This window comes from Hordeum vulgare, chromosome 5H (assembly GCF_904849725.1).
Source record: "Hordeum vulgare subsp. vulgare chromosome 5H, MorexV3_pseudomolecules_assembly, whole genome shotgun sequence".
Taxonomy (NCBI): domain Eukaryota; kingdom Viridiplantae; phylum Streptophyta; class Magnoliopsida; order Poales; family Poaceae; genus Hordeum; species Hordeum vulgare.
In genome coordinates this window covers 569485755-569501952 of record NC_058522.1, presented here as the reverse complement: position 1 = coordinate 569501952, position 16198 = coordinate 569485755, and the positions used below count along the sequence as shown (strand labels likewise).

Sequence of the window (16198 nt, the reverse complement as noted above, 5' to 3'; positions counted from 1 at the left end):
CAATGTGATTTGGGATATTTTCACAAACTAGGATGAGGTGGGGTAGAATGGACCCACGAGTGACATGTCAACATAGTTAGAACATGTTACGATGTTTTTATAATCGTCGTAAAAGTTATGACGATCTCATCTTATGCGGTTACGACGTTTTTGACTCACATCATCGTAATTTATATGTAGATTTGATCACCTCAAATGGCTTACGACAATCTCGGATGAAATCGTCATAGATTTATGACGAATTCATCAACGACATTTTAAAAAACATCATGTATGAGCATATTTCTTGTAGTGATATCAGCGGGTGAAATGAACATAGCAGTAGCGTTGGTAAACCAAGCACGAAGATAAGAGAGGACATTTCTCTCTATTAGCTAGCTAATAACAACCTAAATTAATACCCAAAACCCCTAAACCAGCCACTTTCAAAAAAAAACTCAGCTGCAGCCAGTTTCTGACGCGTGGATGCCTTTTGGTCCCGGTTTATGTCACCAACCGGGACCAAAGGCACCCTGCCTGGGCTGCCCGCAGCGGCCACGTGGATGCCCATCTGTCCCGGTTCGTGTAAGAACCGGGAGTAAAGGGGGGAGGCATTAGTAACGACCTATTAGTCCCGGTTCAAGAACGGACTAATGGCCCTTACGAACTGGGACAAATGCCCTGTTTTCTACTAGTGACCGAAGGCATTCCATATAGAGTCATCGTTGCTCTAAGTTTTGAGTTGTAAGTGTGATGATCAGCATTGATGGAGCATTGTCCCATGTGAGGAAATAAAAGAGGCCAGGGAAGCCCATATACAAAAAGAGGCCAAAGATGCCCACCAAAATAATAATAATAAAAAAAAAGAGGCCAAAGAGCCCACCAAAAAATGAGAGAAAAAGAGAGAAGGGACAATGCTACTATCCTTCCACACTTGTGCTTATTAAGCACCATGATCTTCATGATTGAGAGTCTCTCGTTTTGTCACCACCATATGGCTAGTGGGAAATTTTCATTATATAACTTGGCTTGTATATTCCAATGATGGGCTTCCTCAAAATTGCCTTAGGTCTTCGTGAGCAAGCAAGTTGGATGCACACCCACTAGTTTTCTTTAAGAGCTTTCACATACTCTTAGCTCTAGTGCATCATTTGTATGGAAATCCCTACTCACTCACATTGATATCTATTGATGAGCATCTCCACAGCTCATTGATATGCCTAGTTAATGTGACCATCTTCTCCTTGTTTGTCTTGCAAGCTCCACCACACTCCACACCACTTATAGCGCTAAAACCATGGCTCACGCTCATGTATTGCGTGAGAGTTGAAAAAGTTTGAGAAAGTAAAGGTGTGAAAACAATTACTTGGCCAATACCGGGGTTGTGCATGATTTAAATTTGTTGTGCAATGATGATAGAGCATAGCCAGACTATATGATTTTGTTGGGATAACTTTCTTTTGGCCTTCTTATTTTGAAAGTTCATGATTACCTTGCTAGTTTGCTTGAATTATTATTGTCTCCACTTCAATAGCAAACTATTGTTTTGAATCTAATGGATCTGAACATTCACGTCACATAAGAGGAGTTACAAAGGACATCTATGCTAGGTAGCATGAAAGCATCAAAAATTCATTCTTTATCACTTCCCTACTCGAGGACGAGCAGGAGTTAAGCTTGGGGATGCTTGATACGTCTCAAACGTATCTATAATTTTTTATGGTTTCATGTTGTTATCTTTTCAACTTTGGATGTTTTATGTACCTTTTATATCTTTTTTGGGACTAACTTATTAATTCAGTGCCAAGTGCCAGTTCCTTTTTTCTGTGTTTTTGACTCTTTTCAGATCTGATTTTGGAACGGAGTCCAAACGGAATAAAATCCCCGAAATAAATTTTTCCAGAACGGAAGAAGATCAGGGGACATGAGGGCCAAGGCAGGAGAGCCACAGGGGGGCCACAAGCCCTGTAGCCGCCACCAGGGGGCGGCGGGTACGAGACTTGTGGCCTCCCTGGAGCCCCCCTGCCCTAGCTCTTTCGCCTATATATTCCCTAAAATCCAGAAAAAAATCAGGGCATCCATGAAAACACTTTTCTGCCACCACAAGCTTCCGTTTCCGTGAGATCTCATCTGGAGACCCTTCCCGGTGCCCTGCGGGAGGGGACTTTGGAGTTCGAGGGCTTCTACATCAACATCATCGCCTCTCCAATGACTCGTGAGTAGTCTACTTCAGACCTACGGATCCGTAGTTAGTAGCTAGATGGCTTCTTCTCTCTCTTGGATCTTCAATACAAAGTTCTCCATGATCTTCATGGTGATCTATCCGATGTAATCCTCTTTGGCGGTGTGTTTGTCGAGATCCGATGAATTGTGGATTTGTGATCAGATTATCTATGAACATAAAAAAAATCTGATTTTATCATTTACTTACTCGAGGACAAGCGGGAATCAAGTTTGGGGATGTTTGATATGTCTCCAATGTATCTATAAATTTTTTATTGTTCCATGCCGATATATCATCATTCTAGTATGCTTTTGGAGTATTTATTTACCATTTTCTATTATTTTAAGCACTAACCTATTGAACCAGTGCCACTTGCTATTTTCTGCGTGTTTTTCACTTTCCAGGGTTTCCATACCAAACAAGGTCCAATTGCCCTGAAATGTTGTCATGATTTTTTCTGGACCAAAACAAGACCAACGAGCATCGGAAGAAAGATGGAGGCCTCACGAGGGAGCGACAAGCTATCAGGGTGTGGCCTGGGGGGAACCTGTAGCTTGTGCCCCCCTCATGGCCCTCCCGACTTCGTTCTTCATCTTATAAATTCTTATTTACCCTAAAAACACCATAGGCGGTACTGAAACACTTTTTACACCGCGCAAGTCTCTGTTCCAACGGGAGGCCATCTCGAGCTCCGTTCCGGCACCCTGCCGGAGGGGGGATCGATCACGGAGGGCCTCTCCATCAACCTTGCTTCCCTAACGATGATGTGTGAGTAGTTCACCAGGGACCTATGGGTCCATAGTCACTACCTAGATGGCAATATCTCTCTTTGATCTTCGATACAATGATCATCACATCTTCGCTTTGATCCATATGATGTAATTCCTTTCATGCGGTGCATTTGTTGGGATCTGAAGAATTGTGGGTTTATGTCCAGATTATTCAATATAAATATTTGATTCACGTCTGAATACTGATATGATTCTTATGTGCATGATTATGATAGCTTTGTAATTCTCTCCGATCTGTTGAAATAGTTTGGCCAACTAGATCGGTATTTCTTTGATGAGAGAGGTGCGTTGTGGTAGGTTCAACCTGACAAGTTTCTATATCCCAGTAACATAAGGGGACAAGATGCGTCTTTGTATTGCTACTACTAAGGATAAAATGATGGGGTTTAATCATATTGCTTGAATTTACTTTGTCTACATCATGTTAGCTTACTCCATGCATTACTTTGTTTGTCATGAACTTAATACATACAGAGGCAAACATAGAAGCGCTCTTTAAGTGAAGTAATAGTAATAGGTGAAGGCAATAGTCAGCCTATTTGTTTATGGACGTGATGCTTATATACACATGATCATTATCATGAATGTCATATAACTATTCGCTTTTCTGTCAAATGCCCAACAGTAACTGTTTACCCATCGCATGCTATTTTTCCATGAGGGGTGCCATTAGGGAAAGCTACGGCCCCCGGGTCTTTTCACAACATAAAAATAAAACCTTCATTAACTTTCCATTATTTACTTGTTTTTATTTTATCTTACCATCTACAGTTATCTACATACCTCACTTGCTTGCAAATAACAAGACAAGAGGATTGACAACCCTCTTGCTTGCATTGGGTGCAAGTTGTTTGTTCTTTTGTGTGCAGCCGCTGAAGACAGTTGTTGTTGATTTCCTATTGGTTCGATAAACCTTGGTTTCATAACTGCAAGAAATACTTATCCACTTTGTGCTACGATAACCCATTCCTCTTCACGGAAAACCCAACGTAGATCACGAGTATCAATAGTTGCAGCCGAGAGATGTCTAGCTACACTAAAGAGAGGCAGTGGGAGGAGAGGAGCTCACCAACGACCATCGAAGATGGCTTGGGAAATGGCAGCGCGTCCTGCTGCAGGGCACAGATGGGTTGGGGCGGCGTAGTTGGCTAGAGGCGGACGAGAAAGGACGACCGGACTAGGAGGAGTTGAGGATGGCAATGCACTGGTAGGGGCGCCTCTTGCCGGCGGATCAGGCGTCCCCGGGGCATGGAGTAGGTTGGCAGCACGCCAACCCCATCACGATGTGGCTGGTTGTGGCTCGGGGTCGGGGACAAGGCGAGCTGCAGCAACGGTCAACGCGGAGAGGGTGGCGGCGGGGGATGGCTCGGAGGCCACGAAATGATTACGGTGATCTACGGGAGCCTGGCGGCGTCGTGGTGGTTCGGCGTCGATTGAGGGAGAAAATGGAGAGGAAGAACGGGGCACGGTTAAATACCACGAGTGTTTACTCCCGGTTGGTGCCCCTAATTGGGATGAAAGGGTCTTTAGTATGATGTATTCGCTTCCTTACCTTTTCTTTTTCTCGGTTTGGTAGACATGTCCTTCACATAGAAAACTTGCACTACATTGATATGTCTCCAACGTATCGATAATTTTTGAAGTATTCATGCCATGTTTTCCTATGTTTACAATACTTTTATATGGTTTTGGTGCACTTTATATAACTTATTTAGAACTAACGCGGACTTATGATGTTTTCAGCAGAATTACCGTGGCGTTGTTTTTGTGCAGAAAATGAAAGTTCTCGGAATCGTCCGAAATTTTTATATATTTTTTTCTGGAGGAAATAAGAAATATTGGAGTCAAGAACTACCTAACGGGATCCACCAGTGGGCCACAAGACAACAGGATGCGACCCCCTAGATCGTGGTCTGATGTCGTGTGGGACCCACGTGGCTCCGTTTGGCGTGATCCAATGCTGAAAAATCCTATATATACTAGAAACTCCAGAAATAAAGAGAGAACTTCTGCTCCGCCGCCACAACTCTCTGTATCAACGAAAAACCAAAATGGAGACAAAACGATAGCGAAAAGAGGGCAGAAACAGAGAGATATCCATTCTCGGAGGGGCTCTCGCCCCTTAGGGAGCCATGCGTCCAAGGACCAGAGGGGAGAACCTCTCCCTATCTAGGGAGAGGCCATTCAGGAGGAATCCTAAGGGGGGAGACTCTCTCTCCCTCTCTTCCGGTGGCGCCAGGGTGCCGCCGGAGGAACCATCGCCATGGTGATCGTCTTCATCAACATCTCCTTTCGTCATCCATATATGGCGGTCCACTATCCCGCACCCCGATGTAATCCCCTACTTTAACATGGTGTTTCATGCCGCATATCATTAATCAATGATGTGTTGCCATCCTATGATATTTGAGTAGAGTTATGTTGTCCTTTGGGTTGATTGATGATCTTGATTGATTTGAGTGTATGTTTTATTTTGGTGTTGTCCTAAGGTGCCTTCCGCGAGGCGGACATGTGAAGGATCATGCTGGAGGGTGTTGCAATATGTCTATGATTCTCTTATAGTGGGTGGCTAGACTGACAGAAGTTTACACCCGAGTAAGGGGGGTGTTTACGTATGCGAGTAAAGGGGACTTGATGTTTAATGCTATGGTTGGGTTTACCTTAATGATTTATAGTAGTTGTGGATGCTTTCTAGAGATCCAATCATAAGTTCATATGATCCAAGTATGGAAAGTATGTTAGCTCATGCCTCTCCCTTGTATAAAATTGCAAGAATGATTATCGATCTTTTTATCAATTGCCTAGGATGAATCCGCACTCCATACCATCATTATTCCACACTCGCTATCTGTAATATATTGTAATATATTCTAACTCAGTTTAGTGCAGCAACTATTTCCATATTTTAGTTCTCGAGTATCATGCAAATCTATCCTCTTTATACCCACAACACAGTTTGATTTCTCGTTACTAGATAGAAGCAAACATTCGGTGTACGTAGAGTTATATCGGTGGCGTGTAGGATTTGAGAGAATATAGATCTTACCTTTAGCTCCTTCTCACTCCATACTCACCACTTCCATCTTTGGAAAGTAGTACGATGATTCGTTGCACTTGGGGATTATCACACATCATTGGCTAGGACGAATGGTTCGTTTGTGTACCCAAGATTGTTGAGATCCACTGTTGTCATTCCATACTACGGGTCTACCTTTACCCCGCCTCTTATAAGATGACCCGTTTGCACCGAAACGAAGGGACCTTAAATTCACGTCCACGGTCAAGTTCCCATATCTCCTCTATGTAACCATAATATGTGTGCTTTTCCCTATTGGTGTTTGCTGCATCAAAGCGGACACCACTGTTTTGGTTGGTGCTCTTTTTATCTTGGGCGGTCGTGTAAAATGTATCCCATTTATCTCGTACCCTTGGAAAGACATTACAGTTGAAGATGTGTCCTGGCCAACAAGTATAGTTGATCTACAACAGATTTATTATTGATGAGATGCGTTTGTAACCAACCACTGAAAGTCGCCATGTGTGTACAATTAATCCAGGAGTCAGACTGCTCTGGGTTCTTGGAGCGTACAAAATCCATGTGTTCCTAGATATACAGAGCCACAAACATGGAATTTTGTAGAACTGTGTACTGTGCTTGAGAGAAAGAATGCACGCCCATACTTATTACTGCTTTCTTTCCTAGCATGCCTTTTCCAGTAAGTCTCCCCTCGTGTCGTGACTGAGGAACATCAATCGGCTTAAGGTTAGGAAAAAAGTCAACACAAAAATCAGTAACCAACTATGTTCCATAGCCCTTGGAGATGCTTCCTTTTGACCTAGCACGGTTATGAACATATTTCTTTAAGACTCCCATGAACCTGTCAAAGGGGAACATATTGTGTAGAAAGACTAGGTGAACAAGGGCGTGCATCATAATATTGAAGAAGGATGGTGGGAACACCAACTCGAAACTAACAAGACATTGGACCAAATCATTCCTTGGTAGTACTTATGGATTGATTACCTTCTAAGAAATTGCATTGAGGAATTCACATAGCTTCACAATGGCTAATCGAACATTTTCTAGTAGAATCCCCCTCAATGTAACCGAAAGGAATTGCGTCATAATCACATGACAGTCATGAGACTTTAGGTTTTGGAATTTTTTTCTCTGCCATATTTATTATTCCCTTTATATTTGATGAGAAGCCAGACGGGACCTTGATACTGAACAGGCATTCAAAAAATATTTCCTTCTCTGCTTTGGTAAGATCGTAGTTGGCAAGACTTTGATACTACTTTGAATGCATGCTGTCTTTTTCATTCATACGTTGCTGGTCCTCCCGTGCCTTCGGTGTATCTTTTATCTTCCCATACACGCCCAAGAATCCTAGCAGGTTCAAGCAAAGATTCTTCGTCACGTGCATCAAGTTGATTGTAGAGCGGACCTCTAGGACTTTCCAACAGGGTAGGGCCCAAAATATAGATTTATTTTTCACATGGATGGATGTCCGTCAGCGTCATTCGGAATAGATTGTCCATAAGGACCCTTTCCAAAGATTGCTTTTAAATCCTTGAGCATATCCAATATATCATCACCAATACGGGAAATGCTTGCCTTTCTTTCTTAAGGGATGCCTGCTCGGAAGAAATCGACGGTGTCCCAGGTGAACATTCGTCTTACATTTGTCCAAATATATACTTTCAGTCTCATCTAAAAAGTTCATGCATGCATTGTATCCCTTGTTTGTCTATCCTTAAAGGTTACTAAGAGTAGGCCATTCATTGATGCTTACAAACAGCAACGCTCGTAGGTCAAATTCATGTTGTTTGTGCTGATCCCACACACGTACACCTTTTAGATCCCATAATTGTAAAAATTCTTCAACTAATGGCCTTAGGTACAAATCTATGTTGTTGCCAGGTTGCTTCAGGCATTGGATGAGCACTGACATCATAATGAACTTTCACTTCATGCACAACCAAGAAGGAAGATTATAGATACATAGAGTCACATGGCAGGTGCTATGATTGTTGTTCTGCTCCTCAAAGCGATTAATTCCATCTGTACTTATATAAAACCATAAGTTCCTTGCGTCATCTGCAAATTTTGGCCACGTTCTATCAATTTTCTCCACTTCGACCCATCAGCGGGTACTCTCAACATCATGTCTTTCTTACGGTCTTCTTTGTACAATCACAACAACTTGGCAGGAACCCTCTTCCTCGGGCGCTCGCACTCAACTTCACCAGGGTAATCGCGTCTGATCCTATACCGCAATGCACCGCATATCGGGCATGCATTCTAATTCTCGTACTCCTCACCGCGGTAGAGGATGCAGTCATCAGGGCATGCATGTAACTTTTGCACCTCTAATCCTAGAGGGCATAGAACCTTCTTTCCTTCGTACGTACTGTCACGCAATTCATTATCCTTTGGAAGCTTCTTCTTCATTATTTTCAGTAACTCCTCAAATCCCTTGTCAGATAAACCATTATCTGTCTTCCATTGCAACACTTCTAGTGTGGTACCGAGCTTTGTGTTTCCATATTTGCAATTTGGGTACAACCGTTTTTGTAATCCTCTAACATGTGATAGAACTTCAACTTCTCGTTTTCACTTTCACATTCTCTCTGTGCATCAACACTGACCCGGCGAAGATCATTAGCGGACACATCTGGTGCCTCTTGATCTTAAGCTTCCCCTGTTGCAATATCATCGTATTCAAGGAACATAGGATAGTTGTAATCATCCTATTCTTCTTCATTGTATTTGATCATAACCCCTCTTTCTCCATGTTTGGTCCAAACATTATAGCTGGGCATGAAACCGGATGATAGCAGGAGGGTGTGAAGGATTTTCGAACAAGAGTAATCCCTCGTATTTTGACAGACAACACATAAAACCATTCAGACTATTTGCCTTAGACACACCGATAAAATTATGCAGGACCGTAATTTATTCGGAAGTGCGTCGGTCACCGTACATCCATTGCCGGATCATCTGCATTATAAAATTAAGTATATCAAAAACCATTACAGAACATCATGAATAGAGAAATGACCAAATTAATACAAGTTCATCACATTAAAACCAAAGTACAATAATGATCAAATGTTATTACTGCAAAAATAAATACATAAAGTTCATACATAGTTCTCTTAAATCAACATACAATTATCTGGAGCATCTAAAACATACATTGAAACTAACATACAACTATGTAAAACATTTAAATGCAACAACAAATGCGAGCAAAATCGCAACTAATGTAACAATTCATCCAACAACATAATGATACCAAGCCTCTTTATCAATGTCATGTTTTCTAATCTTTCTAACCTTCAAGCGGATTGCATCCATGTGGATCTAGTGTCGATTGATGACATCAGCAACATGCAACTCCAATTTCATCTTATCTTCTTCTATTCTTTTTAATTTTTCTTTCAAATAATTGTTCTCTTTTTGAACTAAATTTAACCTCTCGACAAGAGGGTCGGTTGGAATTTCCCGTTCACATACCTCCTACGTAAAAATATCTATGTCAAGTTGGTCTGCATAATTGTCATAAACACTAAATGAAACAAATACTTATAAAAGATAATACATAACATCCGAATCATAGACCAGATGAGAGCCAAGGGGGCGGATATCAAAACAATTGCACTATATAATAGCAAACAATAATACAAGTAAAAAAATTATACAAGTAACTATATCTAAATCATACAAGTAAGACTTTGTTAAAAGAGATAAGAACAAGAGGCTCACCATGGTGGTGTTGGCGACAAGATCGGCATGGGCGATCGACGATGGTGACAACGGAGACGAGAGCTTGGAGGAAGAACAGAGGAGAAGTGTGACGCCCCCGATTTTTATCATACACTCATCATACACGCAATGCGTACGACCAAGATTAGGGACTCACGGAAAGATATCACAACACAACTCTAGACACAAATTAAAAACAAACAAGCTTCACATTATAAGCAAGGGGCCTCAAGGGCTTGAATACAAAAGCTCGAAAACACACGAGTCAGCGGAAGCAAACAATATCTGAGTACGGACATAGAAACAAGTTTATGCCTTAGAGAAGGCTAGCACAAAAGATACATCGATTGAAAGAGGTGAGGCCTCCTACCTCGGAACTCGTGAATTACTCCTCGTCGCCAGCAGCCTCCACATAGTAGTACGCACCATCGGGGTAGTAGTCGTTGTCGGCAGGATAAGCCATCTCCTGGGCTCCATCATCTTTTCGCGGCAATCATATCAAGGGGAAAAGGGGGATCAAAGTAACGTTGAGTACTCATCCAAAGTACTCATAAGACCGACATCTGAACTATGCTAAGTATGCACCAGTATCAAAGGAATGGGGTTATATCATGAACTGACTACAACAATGCGGGAATGGAGAGAAGGGACTAGTCCTATCGAAGAATATCATCTTCAGTGTCTTGCAGCATAAGAAGAGAGTAGAGCAATAACACATATATAGTCATATTGTTGTAGCAAATTTAAATAAGTCATGCCCAGAAATTCTTCCTCGACTCCCTGCGAGAAAGCAATCTCGGAGCCAAACATTCCAGTTAAGTAACATTTCTAGTTGTATTAGACCGGGACATAATTCCAAGTCGTCATGTAACCATGGACACGGCTATTCGAATAGTTAATTTTCATCCCTACAGGGGTGCACCAACTTACCCAACACGCTCGATCACTCTCTGACCGGACACACTTTCCTAGGTCATGCCCGGCATCGGAAAATCAACACGTCGCAACCCTACCTAGGCTTAAGAGAGAGGCCAGCCCGCCGGTCTAAATCATAAGCGCGCAGGGGGCCATCACCCTTTGCACTCCTGCATGATGCATGGGCGGCCGAGGTCAGTCCTGACACCTCTAATAAAAGAACAATCACCCGACTGAAAACTAACGAGGAGGTGAACTAAGTTGCCTTCTTTTTCTCCCCTAGTCCCCTGCCCATATGCCCATAGTCGTCAAGTATCCCTCTCTACTAAAAACCTCACACACTGAAGTTGCTCACAACCCTTAATTAATGGCATAGAGTCGCCTACCACCCCAATACATAGTCGCCGCACCATGAGGGGTGTGGTGTGATGGTGTTCTCCATAACCCAAATCTACCAAGTTGCCCAATTCAAAATCCCACACACAAATGGGTCGCCTATAAAAATATGAGTTGCCTCACCTGTCCAATAACGAACAGTTTGGGAGCCAACCGTGAGGTGAACTAAGTCCCCTTCCCCTTCTCCCTATAGTTACCAGCCCATAGTCGCCAAGCATCTGCCTAGTCAGTAAGACACCATAAAAATGAGCAACTATACATTCTATCAGTTTCTCTAAGTTTTCAGGTGCCCTTTTTTGTAGTTGCTCTTGTTTTTCCCTTTTTGGATTTTTATGAAGTGAAACAAATCCCCTACAAAGCAAGCAACAACTGATTTGGAGGTCTTGTTTTCGTGAAGCTACCATCAACTATATTATCTCTGCTCATTCTTCAACATTTCTAGCAAATAGATCCGTTTAATTTTGTTCACCAACACAATTGCCTACAAGGTCCTGAGCACCTAGTTCTTTTTCATTTGCATATTTTTACCTAGGTTTCATGTGAGGACTCTTTTCAGGTTTTTATTTCCAAGGTGCTGCACAGTTGCGTGCATTTTTTACAACACTGACAAACTAAATAATGTTCTTATTTTTCATTTTTACAATGTTCTGACCAACAAGTTTTTTTTTATTGCCGACTGTGCAGAAACCAGGTACTAAGCAGTAAAATATCCCCAAATCGGCAACACATATCAGGTTTGGGGAAAAGAACAGGCAAAAAAGGATCGAAAGGCGTGCAAGGGAAGTTGCAGTAGATCATGGGGTACAGGAGATATTTCTGCAACTAGATCATGAAGCGTGAAGCGTGACAAATATATGACCGAATACTGGACAACGGCAACATGAGTCTTTTGAGCCCTCTTTTTACCTAGCATTTTCTTTTGGTATTTGTAGCCTGATAGGCAACAAAGAGTTGCAGAACCACGTTGCCTTAATTGGCTTTGTCCTCTCTCCCTCTAGCATGAGTTGTTATATGCTTCTTTTTGGACAGAAACAGGCGGGGGAGGGAGGAAGCGGGCGAGGGGGTCACGTGCAGGCAAACATGTGTGACGGGCGTCGGGCATATACGGGAAATATCTGCGTCGGGCGTATATATCTATATGGGTTTGTTGAGGGGTTGAAGCAAACTTTTTATTTTTGGTTCTAGTGGGGGGGACCGCACATGCGTCCTTACCAAAATTGGCCGGCCGCTGGGAAGCTCCCCATGACGCGCGTTCGTTGTGTAGCAACATCCATTTTTTTATACAATGGAAAATAAAGGAAATGCTTGACTTTCTTCATGATGTGTAGGGACATCATTTTTCATATACAAACATAGGCATGTGGCGCTGCTTTCATTAAAGAAACAAAAACCAAGCTTAGCTGGTTACAAAGCATCATCAACACAGAAAGGCTCCCCTCTTCGCAACATATTACCAAACAATGACATCAGCATAATAAAATGAATAAATCCATAATTATCCTCTAGGATGTTCTCATGTCTGGCTGACCTTTATGTATTGTATGCATCATTGTTCCGAACTTTGAGTTGAAGAAATTATACATAGAATAGACGTCATTAACTAGCAATTATTATTCTATTTCAACTATTGTGAATAAAAATAACTACAAATGAGGACCACATTTTGGCACTTGATCATGATATCTTATGGATGCACTTAGATCTCCTTGTCTAGAAGTCCAGATATGACACGTCATTCCATATCCTTTGAAATTTATGTCTTGTCACTCTGGCTTTCAATTGGGACCGCCTAGAGTCTATTAGTATTTGGTAATCATCTTATCTTGTGGATACACCTTTATATGTTTTTTTTTCTAGAAGTTCTGAGTTGCCATTTAATTCTATATCCTTTTGACATTATATATTGTCCATCTAGATCTTATTGAAATGTATAGTGCAAGAATGGACGGAAGGTCTGCCATCGCTTGTTTTCTGGTGATGCTTGTGTTGTTCAAAAGCACATCTGCAGGTGTGTTCTCTCATTTGATGTTTTTAAGTAGAGTTCCTTCACTCTAAAAAAATAGAGTTCCTAGGCAGATGTTATTTCAAAAGAAGAACCTTATAAAATCCACATAATATTTCAAGATCGTATTACCAAGAGTTTTCTCAATTATGCTCTTGATACAAATTGTTTGCATATCCTTGAGGCTTTTCGCGTCGTACCGCTTTTATGCAGCGTTGGAAAAATCATGTGTTACAATCAACGTCTCACTATTGTAGTATTAATTTTCATTTGTTTGTGATACGCAGTCTGTGAGTCGGTTCAATTTCAGATCTTGTTTTGCATCCAATCATCATGCGAGGATACATGCAAGTTTCAGTGGAGGCAATGGAAGGGTTTGAAGGTCTACGAGCCTTGGTGCGATAAGTTTTTTGGTGGCAACTGCCACTGCAAGATTTGCCATGATGGATAGAACTTAATGGATATGCTAGGCGCACTTCAAGTTCGAAATAAATAATTCCCCTGAATCACTGATTTATACATGGGATTGTATGCTTGGGAGAGCGCCATGCCATGTTTTGAGACACAGTCTATACGGTCTCGTGAAAAAACTGCTTAAAGGCGAATATTATATAGTTATGAACAAATATAGCGAACGAAACTGATGAGTACATTACTTTTTTTAGCAAACATTTGACACTGGTCTACAACAAGAAAATAAGAACTTGTGTACTTCATCAGTTCTTGAATGTGTCGCCTGCTCATGTACGATAAACCAGCCATTTGTCCAAGGTGCCATTGCCAGCATTGCCATGTACCCAGTAAGTTACACATATTGAGTAAGAAGCAACCAAGAAAGGCCTACATTTGACCAGCACATTGTGCCAGTCCCAAGATTACCTGTATACAACAGGTATTTGTACCACTTAAAAGTAAACACTCGTCACACAGACTGGTGGTATAATCTTAAGTGTTTCAACACGCAGAAAGAACGGAAATGAAGGCAGACCAATATTGACCTGAAATGCTATGAAACAATGTATTAATCGTTCCAAATACACAAGTACACACAAGCATTAAATCAATAATACATTTGTCAATAGTATTTTCTTCCTTCTTTTTGTTGCATCTGGAAATATAACAATCTGCAGATTTGACATATGGACAACATATAATCGGCCAACTACTTTTGCAGAGTGAATAAATTTGAGTTCACTTCCGAGAGCACAGCTTTCAGTGTAAGATGACTATTACAGTTACAGCAAATCAGCTCAGCCACAAAACTTATAGTAATGGATCCCCCGTGGCCCTAAAACCACAATTACAGTGCCTCTCAAAACCAGAATAAGAGGGCATACAAAAGTAGCCCACGCCTTGCAATGGTTTGCAAGTTTTAGAAGCGCATGTACGATTCCCAACAGCTAAACTCATCGAGAGGCAGGTCTCGGAGGCACCTCTACGAACCTTTCTCCAGGCAGTGTGGTCAGGGAAGGGTCCTCCAGCGACGTCACATCAAAAAGTTGTTCTCGTAAACCTACATGCTAATATCAAACATATATTTATGTTTTTCAACATGATAGAAATATCCTTGTGTCAACCAATGTTACCAAGAAAATTGCAAAAAATGTGACGCTTTGATGGTGCACTGCACTGGTGCCACCATGTGCCGCTAGCGCAATATCGATGCAAGGCTTGGGAGCATTCGATTTTTACTTCTCTGGATTTCGTGCTAGCAATGCACAAGGCTAGAAAATAGCACACTTGTTCAGAAGACGACCAGACCAAAGCTTCAACAAGGGCAAAGCGCTGGGTCTAACCGACAACATTACAGATTTTACCGGAGAAACATCAATAGAATAAGTTACGTATATGACGGTGCCAACTAGGAGGTTTTCAAAGCCCCCAAACACTTTCTTTTTGCCGGGAAGTACATGACAAGCAAACTGGGAGACATATAAGTTTTGCACAAAGTCAAAGTATCTCTACTTTGATCAAACTTATAGAAAAGGTATCAACATTCACCATGCCAAATCAATATTGTTAGATTCATTATGAAATGTAGTTTCATGGAACATATATTTGATACTCTAGATTTTGATATTTTTAAATATATGTTTGGTCAAAGTTTGCACAGTTTGACTTGACACAAATGAAATATGCAGAGTAAAAAGGACCCGAGGGAGTACATCTCGGTTCTGAATCCAATAATTAATAATTGGTTTTGTAACATAAATGTTAAGCAAACTGGGATGGACCTTCAAATCTGTATATATCACGCCAAGCGCTCCAAGAAAAGATACATCAGAGGCACAATTGCAAGTTACCAGAAAGCTCCCAGGTACATAAAGCTCCCACGGACAAAGGAGCAATATCTTGCAATAACCAGAATAGCTAGCAAGGGTCATGAAGAAGCAACAGATAATTTGAAATATTATTAGAGGCCGTGATCCAGGCAAGTGTCGGGCCTATAAATAATTTTGTGGTGTGAGATACCAATTAAGCTGGTAACTCCGACTGGTCCAGCACCGTCCAATCAGCTCTAAGATGCAGCACGCCGTCAATGAAGAGGTTGTCGTCAGCAATGAAAGTCGACCATGGAGTACCAAAGAGATCACCAGTTCATCACATCCAAGCAGCATCGGACCACTAGTGAAGGAACCCTTGCCCTCAAACCTGCTGACAAATTTCCGTGACGCCTTTGTCCTTGCTGCAAACTCGTACTCTAATGCCACACGTGCATGCCTTGAGCTGTGGCTCAAGTATAATGATAGGCCAAAGCTGCACAGCCCACTGAGGTGGTTCCTGTAACATTCTGCTACGAGAAACAAGTCGAGCCCTGCATGATGCAGCGGATGCGAGATAATCCCTGGACGATCGTTCCGTTCTGAAGAGAAAAATTGGGAGCACTCCTCACGCCTTAGATCCCAATAAGCTATAACCTGTGGAAGGGATCCATCAAATGCAACTGACCTCAAGGGTTTGCACATGTAAGTTCGCTCTTCAAATTGCCTGCAGGTTGCCTTGTCTACTGCAAGATCACCATGCGTGTGTGCTGGGTAAGCTTTGTGTAGAAGTATCTCAGAGATGCACTTATTTACTTGATCATGGTCGATATCATCATCAGTGCATGTTAGAACCTC

At 41.8% G+C, this 16198-nt stretch overlaps 1 long non-coding RNA gene across 1 annotated transcript; it reads left to right on the top strand.

Annotated features, from left to right (window-relative positions):
• The first annotated feature begins 12955 nt into the window (after nucleotides 1-12955).
• LOC123399346 lies at nucleotides 12956-13697 on the top strand. The gene is made up of 2 exons (XR_006610359.1): nucleotides 12956-13085; nucleotides 13367-13697. It is a non-coding gene; the product is annotated as an uncharacterized LOC123399346 (long non-coding RNA).
• The last annotated feature ends 2501 nt before the right edge of the window (nucleotides 13698-16198 follow it).